The sequence below is a fragment of the Molossus molossus genome, unplaced genomic scaffold (assembly GCF_014108415.1).
Source record: "Molossus molossus isolate mMolMol1 unplaced genomic scaffold, mMolMol1.p scaffold_m16_p_4, whole genome shotgun sequence".
Taxonomy (NCBI): Eukaryota; Metazoa; Chordata; class Mammalia; order Chiroptera; family Molossidae; genus Molossus; species Molossus molossus.
In genome coordinates this window covers 111,777,497-111,796,063 of record NW_023425377.1, presented here as the reverse complement: position 1 = coordinate 111,796,063, position 18,567 = coordinate 111,777,497, and the positions used below count along the sequence as shown (strand labels likewise).

The 18,567-nt window shown below is 43.1% G+C and overlaps 1 protein-coding gene across 4 annotated transcripts in view; it reads right to left on the bottom strand.

Moving 5' to 3' along the window:
* INPP4B (inositol polyphosphate-4-phosphatase type II B) overlaps window positions 1–17,265 on the bottom strand; it is a 595,725-nt gene extending 578,460 nt beyond the window's left edge. For 3 of the 4 annotated variants that reach the window (XM_036282080.1, XM_036282084.1, XM_036282081.1), the window contains exons 1-2: window positions 16,915–17,265; window positions 15,644–15,782 (exon numbers count right to left, since the gene is read on the bottom strand). The gene's annotated coding sequence lies outside the window, so the exon portion shown is untranslated. The remainder of the gene's footprint in view (window positions 1–15,643; window positions 15,783–16,914) is intronic. The other variant, XM_036282082.1, reaches the window with a different exon arrangement.
* Between the last annotated feature and the right edge of the window lie 1,302 nt (window positions 17,266–18,567).

The following is an 18,567-nucleotide window of genomic DNA, read 5'->3' as shown; positions in this document are numbered from 1 at the left end:
GAAAAAATAAAAGGGATCCAAATTGGAAAGGAGGAAGTGAAACTGTCATTATTTGCAGATGACATGATATTGTACATAGAAAACCCTAAAGACTCCATCAAAAATCTATTAGACTTAATAAATGAATTTGGCAAAGCAGCAGGATACAAAATTAACGTCAAGAAATCAAAGGCATTCTTGTACATCAATGATGAACTCACAGAAAGAGAAACTGAAAAAACAATCCCATTTACCATCGCTCCAAAAAAATTACGATACCTAGGAATAAACTTAACCAAAGAAGTAAAGGACCTATTTGCAGAAAACTACAGGTCATTGAAAAAAGAAATAGAGGAAGATATAAAAAAGTGGAAGCACATACCCTGTTCATGGATTGGAAGAATTAACATCATTAAAATGTCCATACTACCCAAAGCAATCTATAGATTCAATGCAATCCCCATCAAAATACCAACGACATATTTCATAGAACTAGAACAAATACTTCAAAAGTTCATATGGAACCAAAAAAGACCCCGAATAGCCACAGCAATCTTGAAAAAGAAGAACAAAGTAGGTGGGATCACAATACCAGATATCAGGTTATACTACAAAGCGACTGTAACCAAAACAGCCTGGTACTGGCACAAGAACAGGCATATAGACCAGTGGAACAGAACTGAAAACCCAGAAATGGACCCAAGGCAATACGCTCAATTAATATTTGACAAAGGTGGCAAGAGCATACAGTGGAGTAAAGACAGCCTCTTTAATAAATGGTGTTGGGAAAATTGGACAGCTACATGCAAAAAAATGAAACTAGACCATCAACTTACACCACACACAAAAATAAACTCAAAATGGATAAAAGACTTAAATGTGACCTGTGACTCCATAAAAATTCTAGAAGAAAATGTAGGCAACAAAATTTCGGACATCATACGGAGCAGAATTTTCACTGATACATCACCTAAGGCAACAGAAATAAAGGAGAAAATGAACACATGGGACTACATTAAACTAAAAAGCTTCTGCACAGCAAAAGAAACAATCATCAAAATGGAAAGGCAACCCACTGTATGGGAGAACATCATTGCCAATGATGTATCAGATAAGGGGTTAATTTCCAATATATATAGAGTGCTCATACAACTCCACAAAAGGAAGACAAAGAACCCAATTAAAAAATGGGCAGAGGAGCTGAATAGACACCTCTCCAAACAGGACATACAAATGGCCAAGAGGCATATGAAGAAATGCTCAACATCACTAATCATCAGAGAGATGCAAATTAAAACAACAATGAGGTATCACCTCACACCTGTCAGAATGGCCGCCATCAACAAATCATCAAACAACAAGTGTTGGCGAGGGTGTGGAGAAAAGGGGACTCTAATACACTGCTGGTGGGAATGCAGACTGGTGCAGCCGCTATGGAAAACAATATGGTGCTACCTCAAAAAATTAAAAATTGAACTTCCATTTGACCCAGTGATCCCACTGCTGGGAATATACCCTAAGAAGCCTGAAACACCAATCAGGAAGAATATATGTACCCCCATGTTCATAGCAGCACTATTTACAATAGCTAAGATCTGGAAACAGCCCAAGTGTCCACCAGTAGACGAATGGATAAAAAAGCTGTGGTACATATACACAATGGAGTACTATGCAGCTGTAAGAAAGAAAGATCTCTTATCCTTTGAGACGACATGGAGGGACCTGGAAAGTATTATCCTAAGTGAAAGAAGCCAAGCAGAAAAAGACAAATACCACATGATCTCACTTATATACGGAATATAATGAACATAACAGTCTGAGGAATACAGTAGACCCAGACACATGGAAGTAGGGCACAGACTGACATCCCTCAGAAGAGGGGATGGGGGGGGGGGAGATAAACCACAGAACTTATATGCATGTATGCATGACCAATGGACATGGACAACTAAGCCGGGGACAGGGTGGAGGGGGGGTAGGGTGGGGGGGTGCCAATGGGGTAAAAAGGTAAAATATCTGTAACAAAAAAATAAATAAAAATTCATTAAAAAAAAAAAGAATTTAATCTGTCTCCTGCATTTTATTAGCAACTGTGTGACTTATCTGCACAACATGCAGGCTCGTTCCTGTCCGTCAGTTATTTCTCTTAGGAATTGCAATGCCTCTTGAGAACTTGGTCAATTGATTTTTTTTATTTTTAGTTCTCACTTTTTAGTCATAACGTTATAAAAAATTTCAATGAAGATATAGTATTTATTACATTCTCTCAAACCTAAATTCTCTTGAGTGCATTCATTTATTTGATTTATAAACTACTTTCTCATGGAACAGATTTATATTTCAGTCAATTTTCTATTTTCACACATTATATTAAATATACACACTGCCTTAATTAAAATGACACCACAGTGTGGCTATACATTTTTTGCAGGGTAATGTTCTCTCTCTGTAGCTTTCATAATCCAAGAAGTTACTAATATGCCTGGTAAAAACACACATTTCCTGCATTATACTACTGGCTTATTGATTAATATTATTAATATATTGTTATTATTATATTTTTCTCTTCAAATGGCCATCAACGCTATCACCTTATTCAAGATTATTTTTTATTTTACATTTTAGTCTGTGAATTTCCAGTTCTAACTATATATACAAACATTTTCCTATGTACTCAACAACCTTATTAACAAACAGCTAGAATGCTACCTTCTTCCTTTTCTCAGTTGGTTAAGTACAAAATGGTGATGATAAACATCACCTCGCAGGATTCTGGAGAGGGCGGAGCCGGCCAGCTCCACTGTCACCTGGTCTCACTGGTTCAGCTGCCCTGCGTTCAGGTCTAGACGCACAGTATGAACAGTGGGTCCCTGACTTGTACAGACGTGAAGACATCTGGACGTCTCCCCACCTAAACGTTGGCTAAGGCTCTGTCCTCTGCAGGGAGGAGGAGATTTGCTCCGAGTGTCCGTAGAGGCCAGGATGCGAACCAACAGGAGGGAGCTGTGGGATGACACTTTATCTCCACGTACGGAAGGAGTCCTGCCTGGCACAGGAGGCAGTGGTTCCCTGTCACCAGAGACTTCAAGTCCAAGCAGGGCAACAATTTTCCGGAGATACTGTAAACGTGATGCCTCGACTGGCTGGGAACTGTGACCAGAAGAAATCAACATTCCTTTCAACTGGAATCATGAAAAACCATAAAAACGAACACTCATGCCCTGACCGGTTTGGCTCAGCAATTACAGTGTCAACCCACAGACCGGAGGGTCTTGGGTTCGATTCCCGGTCAAGGGCACATGCTTGGATTGCAGGTGTGATCTCCAGCAGGTGCAGGAGGCAACCAATCAATGTGTCTCTCTCACATCGATGTTTCTCTCTCTCTCTCCCTCCCTCCTTCCCTCTCTCTCTATCTAAAAATCAATGGAAAAATATCCTCAAGTGAGGATTAACAAAAAAACTAACTAAAGCTCACCACGTTTTTTATGTAGCAGTGTGTGAGGCACTCTGAGTATATCATCTCATCTCATCATCACAACTTCAGGAGGTGAGTGCTGAGGTAACCACTCCCATTCATAGACCAGGAAATATGGCTCAGACTCTGCGCCTTGGAGGACACCGCAGCCCTTGGCTCTTAGCTTACAGTGCCCTCCCGGACATGATCAACCTGACTCAGGTCCCTGCACTAATACCAGTGGAGCTGGACATGCCATCCTTTTTCATTAAATTGTATTAAATGTACTGGGGTGACACTGGTTCATAACATTACATTAAGTTTCCAGTGTGCAATTCTATAATTCATCATCTGTATATTGCATTGTGTGTTCACCACCCAAAGTCAAATGTCCTTCCATCATATGACCCAGCAATCCCTCTTTTGGGTGGCCACCTGAAAAAGGTGAAAGCATTTATTTGTAAAGATATATGTACTCCTATGTTCAATGCAGCATTATTCATAGTGGCCAAGACATGGAAACAATCATCTGGGTTTTTTTTAGCCTCCTAACCTGGTCCTGCAGTTTGGAATTCCTTCTGTATCAGTCAAAATTTGCCAAGTTCAACAAACAGCTGCTAACTCTCCTGGTCATCTTACAAAGATTTTTCTCATTTACTCACATGTTCATCATGCTTGGCTTGGGGACCCGATCCACACTCCTAATTCTGGGTTTGGGTGGTCGGAGAAGCCATCATCTGAAAGGTGTCAATGAGCAGAGCAGAGGGAAAAAAAGAGATGTCTGGAAGGTGCCACGCTGGCAGGTAAATGCTCAGGCACAGAAGTGACACAAGTGCCATTTTTAGTCTCAAGTCACCAGTCAGAGTTAGTCCCTTGGCCACCGACACAAGGCAGCAGGAAGTACAGCCCGTGCCCGCTCGGAAGGCCGTGAGCCAGAGGTACCCGGTGAATGGCACGCATGGCAAACACATTTCACTACCAAGCTCCAAGCATCTCTCATTCCAAAGCCTCTGAGAGCTCACATTTTTCCCAAGTAGCTAATGAGAGAGAGGAAACTTTCTTTGGTAGCACAATACTGGGATGGTAGTGCCTCTCCCTTCATAGTGTGTGTGTACCTCTTCTGAACATGAAGGGCTTCTTCTAACAAATAAAAAATAATTAAGATGAAAAATTCTAAAAGACTCTGATAGCATCTATTCACTCCCAAAACAATCCATCGAAGTAAACAGAACAACACAATTTTAATATGTAGGCTTTTTAAAAAACAGACTGAATGCCTATCCATCTCAATAATCTTAACGGATAAAGATATATTTTGCATTGAAGTGCTTTACTGTTGTTGACAGATTATGTAAGTCGCTAAATATTGTCACTTTCAACACCAATTCACAAAAGACTCAGTGGGCTGCCTGGTGGTTGTTTCGGTTGGACCCATGGTGCTTTGCAGGAAACTGCTCCCCTCCCCCGGGATCTCCATCAACTCAGAGGTAGCATCCTGGGGCGGTGGGCCCTAGGCTCTTCTCCTAAACCACCCTTCCAGGGGTGGGGCACCTTTCTTCCCAAGGGCCATGTGGATATGTATAACATCATCCAGAGGCCATACGAAATTATCAACGTAAAATTGGCCTACTATGTTTGGCCAGGCGCTTTCGATGTCAGCTGGTATTGATCTCTCGGGCCCCAAATGGCCCTCGGGCTGGATGTGTCCCACCCCTGTGCCCTCCAGGCTTTAAAACCCTACAACAGGCTCAGAATAGCTAGTTGCCAAGTGTTTTCTTGAACCCACTCAATTAAATAAGCGATTACTTCGAAATTTAAGATTAACCGGAACTCCATCTCCAAAAGCTTTGGCTTTTCTGGTATGAACAGCCCTGCAAAGGCACAGTCCAGAAGCTGTCTCTCCGGCGCATCAGCAGAGGGGATTTCTCCCCCAAGAGCTACGCCAGCAATCTCGCTGCCTCTCCTCCCGGCCCAGCCCTCATGCACAGCAGGGCTGCGGTCCCCTCTCAAAATGCAGTTTGATCACCTCGATACTACTCCACTTTATGCAGATAAGTATTTTAAATAAACAGGATCCTGTCTTTTAAAAAAGGCTCAGAACTAAATAAAAGTACACCTTAATTTTAATTACATAAATTATAAAATGTTCAAAATGGGAATCTTTGTGTTTGGGTTTGGAGATACATTTCTTGACAAAGTGTTGAAGACGTTTTTGAAAGTCATTTCCATTTTAGCACCGGAGAACTTAAAGCTAGGAAATATACTGGAGGAGTAAAAACACTGGCAATGTGCCCTGGCCAGTGTGGGTCAGTGGTTAGAGCCTGCACACCACCCAGTTTTGGGCTTCATTCCCAATCAAGGGCATGTACCTGGGTTGCAGGTTACACCCCTGGTCCTGGTCAAGGTGCGTGCAGGAGGCAACCAATGGATGTGTCTCTCTCACCTCTCACATCAATGTTTCTCTCTCCACTCCCCACTCCCTCCCTCCTTTACACTCTAAAAAAAAAAAAAAAATCAATGGAAAAAAATATCCTCAGTTAAGGATTAACCAAAAAAAAAAGTTAGCAACTTTGGGTAATAACAACCTTGGATTTGTACATTAATCTCTTTGATCAGATAAATAAAGCAGACATCAGATTTTTCTAGTAACCATCTTTTTGACCTATTTTAAAGGGCAGGTCATTTGCATTTTGTGAATATAATAGGTTGTTTTCTTTCTTTTGACTTCTAGAAGCCTTAGTACTTATCTACGAGGGGATATGGTGACTAGAATGGCTTTCATGTGTGATCTGACTTCTAACTTCTCATTCTCTGCAAATAGAGATGTCCAAAAAAGTTCCCATTCACCTGTTTTAGATTCTAGATCACATATAATTTGATTATTTTCACTAAATATATTACATAAATTTAAGATTTTTACTATCAATTTATCTGGCTGGCATTAATCTAGCAGCAAATTCTTTACCTAACTTTCAATTCAATGTATAAACAGAAAGTTCCTATTACGTGCAAAGCACAGCACTCTATATTACTGGGAATATAAGAGTAGAACACCCGACCTCGAGAAGCTGACAATCCAGCAGAGATATTAAGAGTGAGCTTGCAAAGAGGCACAGTGCAAAGAAGCCTGTGCAAAGTGTTATAACACAACCACCAGTGCCTTGGTGCAGACTAGGGGATCACGTTCAGCGAGGGACCTTGGGCACAGCTTTGTAGAAGACTGGCCTAGGGCCTGCACTGGACCTTGGGCCTGGACAGAATTTTGAGAGATGAAACTGTAGAAGAAGCATCCTCTGAAAAGAATACGTGAACAATCAGGGAGAGTTCACGCAGGGAAAATCAAGTAGTCTTGTTTGGCTGTAGGCTGTGGCGCAGAACACCGCAACAAAAGCGGGGTGGGGGGGTGCCAACTGTACATTCTCAGAACCACGTAATGCTTGAGCTGGAAGGAATCTCCGTGACCCTTTGTCCAATATTTTATTTTTGCAGCTGTGGAAAATAAAAGCTCCTTTTCATATGTTTCTTGGTTTACGTGCCCTGTTCTACACGTACCTTCTTTTTTAATTTGATTATTTTGCCCATTTTCCATTGTCAGGCTCAAATGTAATTTCAGCACAAGTAGTTTGAGAGAGAGTCCACACACTCACCTGTGAAATATGCAAAAACAGGAGAAACAACTACCGCATCTTCCTTTTTCTGGTCTAAAAGCCCAAATTTAAGGATGATAAATCCCTTCCCTAGGCTTCAGTTGGTTTAATTAAGTTCGTAAATGTATTTGGTGGCACGGGGAAATGAGGCTTATATGCCCTTAAATTTCATAAAACCAGGTCTTCATCCTGAATATTCTTGTTTCAGGACGATGCCGCAAAAGAATGGGCGGCATTAGTTCCAGCACTTTACTGAGAAGCTGTTGTGATTTAAGTTTGCGCCGCAGATTTCGCCAGCTGTCCCCAAACCTCCAGTCCCAGTGGGCATGGCCCTGACCCCTGTTCATTCTCTTAAAGCTTAATTATTTTCTTAAACTCAAACACAGACAAAACAAACAGCAAACTTTCTCCACTGTCATCACAGTCTCTCTCCCCCTGCCCAGGTGCTGTCTCTCTGATACTTTGGCTGCAAGTGTCCTCATCTATAAAACTGTCCTTTGCAAAGACTGTGTCTCTGTGGACACACACAGACAGCCCAGCCTGCGTTCCTATTCACTTTGACAAGTTCCCTCACCGCGATGGTCTTCACAAACTCAACTCTCCAGCTCCTGACATACAGGGAAAATGAATAACCCAGCAAGCTCCCTAAAATAGCCAAGATAGAGTACAATGACCATTTTTATCTTGAAAAGCTCTTGGAAGCTTGTCACTGTTGTTGAAATAGCTTTTCCTTTGTGGCGACTGAAATTTGCAGCAGCATCTCTGTCCACGGGCCTGTTGGTGACGCTGGCTCTGTGGGATCTGTTCCCCTAGGCATCTGCCCCCCATCGTTTCCCAGGCTCTCTCAGAAACGCAAATCAGACCCTGCCTTCCTGCTTCTAAGAGTCACCTGCTTCCAAAGTCATTCACCTCCTCTTTGGAGAAGCCAGAAGTGTTTTATTTTGAGGGTCAGTCTCTGGTTTGCCTCTACCCAGCAGCAGCTCATTCTCCACACGGCTCTGTGAGAACAGAATCTTCTAGACATGAGCCAGTCCCATGCTGTGGGCACAAGAGCTGTGCAATATTAATGAAGACAGGTTTCGTCCTCCACCCTCTGCACTGGGAGCGCTTGCCCACATATTCAGGCGATGCCTGTCCTGCACATGAGCAAAAAGTTCATTTCACCTTGTCTGCTGTACTTGAAGTTCAGTCTTCAAGCCCAACCATCAAATTTAATAAAGTCACATGCAAACTAGAAAGTCCGCATTCTAATTGGGGAAAAAAAACAACAACAAGAAAACGCCAATAATAATCTGTTCCTATTCACCAGGAGAGATGCAGTAACATCCCCCTCGGCGGGCAGAAAAATCCCATTACCGACTAGAGCTGTTTAGAATTCTCCGTGTTCATGTGCATTCCAGACATATCTATTTTTAAGGGAGGGGTAAAAACCAGTTAACATTGCCTGCAGCATGAAGTCGAGACAAATCCAAAGGCACAGATGTACTTCCTGAAGCACAAACTCCAAGAAACTGAAAGTACTTATGCGGTATAGTACCACTACTGTTCCAACCTCACACCCCTCAAGGACGACAAACTGACCATTGTCCATTGAGACACAGTTCTTCCATTCACTCATTCATTCAACAAACATGAACTGGACACTTACCATGTCCAGATAGCATGCTGAACACTAGGGGATACTGGTGAAAATACAAAGCCCACCCATATGGAGATTACAACAGGTGGTGAACTAAAGTAATCATCGATCTATAAATATAGGATGATACAGGAAGAGGGAATTAGACAGAACTCTGTAGGACCTCAAACTTAAAAGGTAGACAGGGAGTCCTGGCCAGTTTGGCTCAGCAGTTAGAGCGTCGGCCTGTGGTCCAGAGAGACCCCGGTTCGGTTCCCGCTAAGGGCACGTATCTTGGTTGCAGTTTGTCCCCAGCCCTGGTTGGGTTGTGCGGGTGGCAGCCACTCGATGTGTACCTTTCACGTCGATGTTTCTCTCTCTCTTCCTCTTTCTCCCTCCCACTCTGTCTAAACAGGAAAAAAAAAAAGAAAAAGGCAGGGAAATGACATTCAGAAGGGTGAAAAGGCAGGACAGGGAGAGAAAAATGGGAGAACCAGTGACCTGCTTCACATCAAAGTCCTAGATCTCAGATAAACTGCAATGACATACAATGCTGAGTCTGCAAGAAATTAAATAAAATCCCCCAATGACAAATTAAAATGAACAATAAATCAAGACAGCATAGGACAGTCCTGGCCAGGTAGCTCCACTGGTTGGAGCATTGTCCCGTACACCAAAAAAAAAAAAAAGGTTGCGGGTTCGATTTCCAGTCAGGGCACACACCTAAATTGCAAGTTCAGTCCCCATTTGGGGCACATTAGAGTGGCAACCAATCAATGTTTCTCTCTCACATTGATGTCTGTGTCTGTCTGTCTGTCTGTCTCTCTCTCTCTCAGCATATCCAGAGGTTAGAATTTTTTAAAAAGCTAGCATAGGACAAATATTAATACCAGGAAACTAGACTTGGGGAATCCAAGATCCCATAGAAGAGAACAGGTATTAAAATAAAGCCTTAGGCCCTGGCCGGTTTGGCTCAGCGGTTGGAGCGCCGGCCTGCGGTACAGAGAGACCCGGGTTCGGTTCCCACTAAGGGCGCGTACCTCGGTTGCAGTTTGTCCCCGGCCCTGGTTGGTCGTGCGGGTGGCAGCCACTCAATGTGTCCCTTTCATGTCAATGTTTCTCTCTCTCTCTCTTCCTCTCTCTCCCTCCCACTCTATCTGAACGAAAAATGGAAAAATGTCCTCGGGTGAGGATAAAAATAAATAAATAAATAAATAAATAAAGCCTTAGACCTGTGTCCTAAGAGGAGGATGACCCTGAACCCCACACAGAACTGCTCAAGGGAAGCACTGTTTGCAACAGGTGGAGCTGGGAAACATCCACACATCAACATTGGGACAGATGAGGACATCTTCCTGCCTCCATCATAGCTCTAAGCTAGGGGGAGGGGACTGAAAACCTGCCTCCATCATAGCTCTAAGCTAGGGGCAGGGAAATGAAAACCTGCCTCCATCATAGCTCTAAGCTAGGGGCAGGGAAATGAAAACCTGCCTCCATCATAGCTCTAAGCTAGGGGCAGGGAAATGAAAACCTGCCTCCATCATAGCTCTAAGCTAGGGGCAGGGAAATGAAAACCTGCCTCCATCATAGCTCTAAGCTAGGGGCAGGGAAATGAAAACCTGCCTCCATCATAGCTCTAAGCTAGGGGCAGGGAAATGAAAACCTGCCTCCATCATAGCTCTAAGCTAGGGGCAGGGGACTGAAAACCTGCCTCCATCATAGCTCTAAGCTAGGGAGAGGGGACTGAAAACCTGCCTCCATCATAGCTCTAAGCTAGGGGCAGGGAAATGAAAACCTGCCTCCATCATAGCTCTAAGCTAGGGGGAGGGGACTGAAAACCTGCCTCCATCATAGCTCTAAGCTAGGGGGAGGGGACTGAAAACCTGCCTCCATCATAGCTCTAAGCTAGGGGCAGGGAAATGAGAACCTTTTTTGAAAAATTGTATGTATAGTTATTCTTTCACAAGGGACTTGGGTTCAAATGCTCACAGAGAAGGGTGTGGAGGGCCACAGTATCTTGCAGAAAGAAACACAATTCCTCTTTAGAGAAAAGGATCATCAACTCAGGTCCCTTCAGAATCACACAGATTCATTTTGGCCAAAAATGTTCTCACGTTAGCAAATGAACATAAACTCAAGAAAACAAGCCATCGTGGCGAGGGTCCATAGAAACCCAAAAAACTGCAGAACCACAAGACTTAGGACATCAGACCCAACAGATACAATAAATAACAACGCATGAATACCTACCGAAAAGATGGGATCTAAAATTGAGAAAAGACCAAGAATGATCCGAAATGACCAAAACAAAGTTGACGGGAAAAGAAAATTAATAGAATGGGCTAAATATCTCATGTTGACCCCTCCAGATCCAGTCTTTCCACCCTTTTCCACCATGCCCTCGTCCCCCTATTTTTATCCGGCCTGTGTTTATCATCGTATCAATCTGATCAGGACCCCTGGCTCCTGACTGGGGGAAGCGAGAGGGGGAGTGAGTGTAGGTGTGATAACCTCGGCTCCTTCCCTGTGACGTCTCCAGGGCTGGCGGTGTCTCCTGTCAGAGGGTCACAGACGGTCACTGCCCTACAGAACCCTTCCTTCTCCCAGTTTCTGGGAACACGCCCTCCCTGACAGTTCTGCCGCTGTTATTCCTGAGTTTTTGTGGCTCCCCTTTATCCTACTTAACCAGAATGAAAAGACAGATCACTACAAGGAAACGGCTATTACCGATGGCAGAATTCTCAGTAGTAACAGTAGAAGCCAGAAACTGTGGAAAAATATCTTCAAAGGGCTGACAAAAAAAACTGTCAACTTGGAACTGCATAACACTATTACTCAGTGCAAGTCCAAAACAAAGGCAGCTTGAAATAAACAGAAACTAAGAGCATTTACTAGCAATAAACTCTCAATAATAAATATTCTTACAAAACAGCAAAGCCGCAGAAAAAAAAATATTAGAATAAGAGAGTAAAGTGCCTGATTGTAAGATCAATACACTAAAATCAATATTTCTATACACTATTAACAAATAGAAAGAAAATGTAGTGTTAGAGGAGATACCATTTTAAATAACTACAACAGAACTGAGCTGCCAAATAAAATTAACATAGGATGTAAAGGACGTTTATAGAGCAAATGTTTAAACCGAATTGAAAGACACTAAATAAGAGAAAGATACATTGTTCATGGACACAGAGATTATAATCAACATTTTAAGAGGTCAAATCTAAGATCAGGATGGCGGGTAAGTAAACGCGGTATCGCCTCCTCCCACAACCACATCAAAGTTACAACTAAACTACAGAACCACCATCATTCAAAACCACCTGAAATCAAGCTGAATGAAGTCCTACAACTACGGAATTAAAGCAGCAGCCACACCGAGACTGGTAGGAGGGCGGAGGGGACGGGCTGGGCCCACACCCACATGTGGGGATAAAAATCAGGAGGACACCTCAGCTAGGAAGGTCCTTCCTGAGGACTGAGGGGTCCCCGTCCCACACCAGGCGCCCCGCTCAGGGTTCCAGTGCCAGGAAGAGAATCCCCATCACTTCTGGCTGGAAAACCAGCGGGAACTGAGGCTCAGGGAGGCTGACGCGGCTGGAGCCCCTGGCAGCTCCTTAAAGGGCCCGCGCACGGACTTACCAGACTCACTCCCTCTAAGCTTGGAGGGAAGGCAGCTTGAGGGGCACCAGAGACATACAGGGAAGAACTGAGCTGTTTGGCACTGGAGCAAGGGCTGGAAAGGGGGCTTTCTCCTGGACAGACGTGCTGTCAGAGGCCTTTGTTCCTTTGGTGAGCCCTGCCCTGGGGCAGCAGACAGGCGCCATACCTGGGACTCCAGCAACCTGGCTCACACTGGTAGCTGATCCTCCAAGGTAGTCAGAGGCCAGTGGTCAGTGGGCACAGCCAGTCCTTGCAGCTGATCAACCTGAGTAAATCCCTCCCATTGATGTGCCAACAGCAATCAAAACTCAATTACAACAGAAGGGTGTATAGTCCACACTAAGGGTGCACCACGTGGGCCCAGCTAGGGTGACCAGGGAGGCTGTGCCACTGGATCCTGCAGGACACCTCCAACAATAGGCCACCCTACAAAGCCTAGGAGACATAGTAACTCTATCTAATACACAGAAACAATCACAGGGAAGCAGCAAAAATGAGGAGACAAAGAAACATGTCCCAAATGAAAGAAAAGAACAAAACTCCAGGAAAAGAATTAAACAAAATAGAGAGAAACAATCAATCAGATGCAGAGTTCAAAACACAGGTTATAAGGTTGCTCAGGGAACTTGGTGAGACATTCAAGGAACTTAGTGAGACCTTAAAGGAGCTTAAGGAGACCTCCAAGGAATTTAGTGAGAACATCAACAACATATAAAAGGACCAGTCAGAAATGAAGGATACACTAACTGAAATAAAGAATAATTTACAGGGAATCAGTAGTGTAGGTAAAGCCAAGAAGTAAACCATCGATTTGGAATATAAGGAAGCAAAAAATACCCAATCAGGACAGCAAAAAGAAAAAAGAATCCAAAAATATGAGGATAGTGTAAGGAGCCTCTGGGACAACTTCAAGCGTGCCAACATTTGCATCACAGGGGTTCCAGAAGGAGGAAGAGAGAACAAGAAATTGAAAACCTATTTGAAAAAAAATAATGACAGAAAACTTCTCTAAATTGGTAAAGGAAACAGACATACAAGTCCAGGAAGCACAGAGAGTCCCAAACAAAATGAACCCAAAGAAGACCACACCAAGACACATCATCGTCAAAATGCTAATGGTTAAATACAAACAGAGAATCTTAAAAACAGCAAAAGCAAAGCAGTTTGTTACCTACAAAGGAGCTCCCATAAGACTGTCAGCTGATTTCTAAAAAAAAAAAACTTTGCAGGCCAGAAAGGAGTGGCAAGAGATATTCAAGATGATGAAAAGCAATGACCTACAACCACAATTACTCTATCCTGGAAAGCTACCATTTAGAATTGACGGACATAGCAAGAGTTTCCCAGACAAGAAAAAGCTAAAGGAATTCATCACCACCAAACCACTATTATATGATGTGTTGAAGGGTCTTCTTGAAGGAAAAGAACCAAAAAATGAACAATAAAATGGCAATTAATACATATCTATCAACAATTGAATCTACAAACAAAATAAGCAAGCAGAACAGAAACAGACATAGATACAGAGAACTGTTTGTTGGTTGCCAGATGGGTGGGGGTTTGGGGGAATGGGTGAAAAAGATGAAGAAATTAAGAAGTACAAATTGGTTGTTAGACTGATGAACCTCCATGGGAAAGGGGGAGGGAGGATGAAATGAGATAAACCAAAGAACTTCTATGCATATATGCATAACCAATGGACACTGACAATAGTGTGGGGAAGGCAGGAGGGGGACAGGATTGGGGAGGAGGGGGTCAATAGGGAATAAGGGGGGGGGACATCTGTAATACATTCAACAATAAAGATGAGTTAAAAAATAAAAATGTTTTAAAAAGAGGCAAATCTACCTAAATTGATCTAAGGATTTAGTGCAATTCCAATCAAAGAGAGGGACAGCCCTGGCCGGTTTGGCTCAGCAGTTAGAACGTCGGCCTGTGGTCCAGAGAGGCCCGGGTTCAGTTCCCGCTAAGGGCGCGTACCTCGGTTGCAGTTTGTCCCCAGCCATGGTTGGTCGTGCGGGTGGCAGCCTCTCAATGTGTCCCTTTCACATCGATCTCTCTCTCTCTCTCTCTCTGTCTCTCTCTCTCTCTCTCTCTCTCCCTCCCACTCTATCTGAACAAAAAATGGAAAAATGTCCTCCGGTAAGGATAAAAAAATAAATAAATAAATAAATAAATAAATAAATAAATAAATAAATAAAGAGAGAGGGACAGAGTAGGGAGACGGGCAAACGCATGTTCCATAATTTTTTAAATAATATACAGAATATATTTTTTCTTTTATCCAAGATACTTTAAATTCAAAAATTAAATTTAAGAAAAAGAATTCAGTATCAAGAAAAAAAGAATTTGTTTTTTAACATGAGCTGATAATTACCAAGTGGTCAAGTAAGAAAAAGAGAGAGACCTGGCCAGTGTTGCTCAGTGGTTAGCATGTTGGCCTAAACACCAAAGGACCACAGGTTTGATTCCCAGTCAAGGGCATGTACCTAGGTTGCTGGTATGATCCCAGTCAGGGTGCACAGGAGGCAACCAGTCGATGTGTCTCTCTCACATCAATGTTTCTCTTTCTCTCTCTCTCTCTCTCTCTCTCTCTCTCTCTCTCTCTCTCTCTCTCTTTCTCCCTCTCTCTCTCCCCCACCCCCACCCCACCCCTCTTCCCTTCCTTCCACTTTCTCTAAAAATCAGTGAAAAACTATCCTCTGGTGAGAATTGACAACAAAACAAACAAAGAAACAGAGCTACCAGTGAATGTACCACAGAGGATCTTAGTGACCTTGACGAAAGCAGTTCCATTAGAGTTGTAGGTCAGGGTCCAGACTATGATGAAATGGGAAGTATAGGAGATGCTGAGTATCTCTTCCAAGATGCTTGGCTTTTCCGTGCAAGCAAAATGAAGGCAGCTGGAGTGGAATATGCAGTACAGAGGGTGTTTTCCTCTTATTAACATGTAAAAATCTTGAGCATGGTCATTGCTCATGGGAAGAAGGTGGAGAAGTGAAGATACAGGAAATAAGGAGTGATGGCCACACAGAGACCCCTGATGTTTCAGGAGACCACCCAGGAAGGAAGATAGGATGGGGACAAGACGCATGAGTGTAATGGACTGGTGCTGGGTTATTAAAGACAATGCTTTTGGCAGCTTCTCCTTTAAAGAGAAACTAAGAGGCAGCAAGGCCTAAGGATACATTCTTCCCTAATACCATTTTCCAGTGTCTGACTCTGATGCTGATATAGCAAGTAGTAAATTCCAATGGAGGAGCTAGAAAATCTCAATACCTTCACAGACAATTCATCAGATCTAGGTCACAAATTGCTTGGTGGTTCCATGTAGCAGAGTCCTCAAGTGTAGACCAAGGAAATGGCTTTGCATTAGTGGCTCTATCTGACTCCACAGAAGTTTTTAAGAAGACAAGCTCTAAGGGGAAAATAAAGCAGTAAGACCACACAGCTCAGAGTGCCACTGAGCAAAGGAATTGTGAATTGTCTGCTTTTACATATTAAAGCATTAATCTCCCCACAGGGGAGCAGCTCCAGTAATTTCTCTGCAAATGTCTTCTACAAGATTCACGAGGGTGAAGGAAGACTTCTCGCTATCCATTAATATAAAGAACATAGTTCATACAGATCCCCTCGTGCTTTCCATGAATTACGATCAGGCTAAAAACACCAATTCCTCTAGTGTTTTTCAAACAGTATTTTTTCCTCTTTTCAAGATTAAGCCTTATGCTGGGTGATCTGCCAATGAACCTCCCCATAGAGACCAGCAAACAAATCTGCAATGGTCACGCAATGCTAGCTTGCAACACCATCTTCCACTATGAGACAGAGGTTTCTTCAAAGAATGAGATTTAATTCATGCTTATCTTAATGAAGAGTTGTCACCCAAGATGTGCTCATTTTCTTCAAGTATATTGTTAACGGTGTGGGTCAAGTCTCACAGTGTCTATAGCCATGGCACAAATAAACCTGAGCATCATTGACACTATACAGTGTAAACAAATCTTCCCTAAAAACAAAATATATTTTGTGCTCAAAATTCATCTTCTAAGACAGCAGGAGGAAAAACAATTGAGCCTGTACAATGGTTTTTCTACATTTAGCTTCCCACTTCTATAGATGGCTTTAACCTGTGGATATTACAGAGGTGAACATTTATTTCTGCTTATGTGGAATGTTCTGAGTAGAACATTTAGTGACAGGTAAAATTTGTAAGTGTGCCCAATGCATGTAAATAACCGTGGAAATGAAGCATATCGGATTCCACAGCTCTCATGAAAAACACAGCAGATGTTTCCTTCCACCTATGATTTTTTTTTAGGCTCCAAAACAATTTGGCTAGGATGTTCGAGGTGTATAATTAAAGGTTTCCAATTGCTGGGCAATTTTATGCTCATAATCATCATAGGGCCTCCAGATATATTTTTTATATATATATAATATTTTTTCAGGACATATATTTTTTTCAACAGATTGAGCCAACCAGAGCTAAATAACCATTTTCCCCCAACTTAAAATAGAAACAAATGCAGAGAAGGACCTGCAGTTACCTGCACTGTTTCCAGCCAGGCTCCCTCCTGGTCCGGAACATCGCCTTCACCTTCATGTCCACAGCAGGGAGAGCACGTCCTGCCCCGGTACCACGGCTGCAGCCGCCCGCAAGGAGCAGTCGTTTTCCTTTCCCGTCAGTGGACGCTCCAGTGAAGAACCCCCAACATGGAACTGACCAGCACATCAGGCTTCCTCTTACTTCTGCCGCTGATACTGCAGGAGGCAGATCGCAAGAGCAGCTTCCTGAGTGGTGGGTGCTGAAGGAATGGGCTCAGAATCCTGGATCTACCACCTTCTTAAATAGGGACTGGAGCATGTTACACTTCCTCTCTGTGTCTCAATTTTCTCACCTGCAAAATGAAGTAACATCGGTGCCTACCTCGTGCAATTGTGGGGAGTAAAAAAGTTAACATGGGTGAAGCAATCAGAGTGTTTGACAAATGCTAGCTATTGGTATTTTTATCAGAACAGACCAGGGGAGTTCCTGTGAGGGTCCAGTTCCCCCATTCGCCTTTTACTGCTGGTGTTCACGGATAAGACGGGGCGATAAAGAACTCTGCACATTACTCAGGCTCTAGAAGACAGAAGTTGACCCCGCAGCTCTACAGGTAGCTTGTAATTTTTTCCACAGTCTACCTGCCAAAGTGTGATAAACATTTCAGTGGGCACTTTTCTTTTTTTTTATCCTCACCCAAGGACATTTTTCTATTTTTTGTTCAGACAAAGTGGGAGAGAGAGAGAGGAAGAGAGAGAGAGAGAGAAACATCGACATGAAAGGGACATATCGAGTGGCTGCCACCGGCACAACCAACCAGGGTCAGGGACAAACTGCAACCGAGGTACGCGCCCTTAGCAGGAACCGAACCTGAGTCTCTCTGGACCACAGGCCGATGCTCTAACCACTGAGCCAAACCGGCCAGGGCTCAGTGGGCACTTTTCAACAGGTTCCGATGCAGCAAAAGTCCTCACGAAGAATGAACCGGATTCAAGCCAAGTGTGCTTAGCAAGTGCCTGACACATGGCAGGGCCTCGACAGTGTCCGTCCCCTTCCCATTTCCTTCACTCTGTCCCTTGCCAACCCTCATAAATCCACATGCATGAAGGAGCAAGCATATGCATACACAACACACACACAGGCACACACACACGCATGCATGCACACATGCACTTTTCGAAACCAGATTCTTCCCTTGGTTTACCAAGAATTGAACCAACAGGTTAAATTTCTCCTGGACCTTCATCAAGAATGTACTATTATTAGATCAGTTATTTTATTGCATCATTTTCTGTTCTTTTCAAGCTCTAACTCCTGTACATACCAACTGACCTTAAAAAGCACAGTGGCTTTCCTCAGGTAAAACAGGAAAACATTGTTGAGGCCCACCATGTCCCATACATTCTACCGAGCATTAGGCCCAAGAGAGAAATTGGAGATGATCCCCATCCTTGAGAAATTTGCAATCTAAGAGGATAAAACCATATAAACCAAATAAAGACACAAAATAAAAATACCAAATAAACCAATGTCAAATAAAGATACCAAATTTAAAAATTAAGAAACTAAAATGAATAAAAAACAAACTGTATGATAGAGCTGATATAATTGTCAAGCTATTATCTATAATCCCAGATTTTATATACAGGGTGGGGCA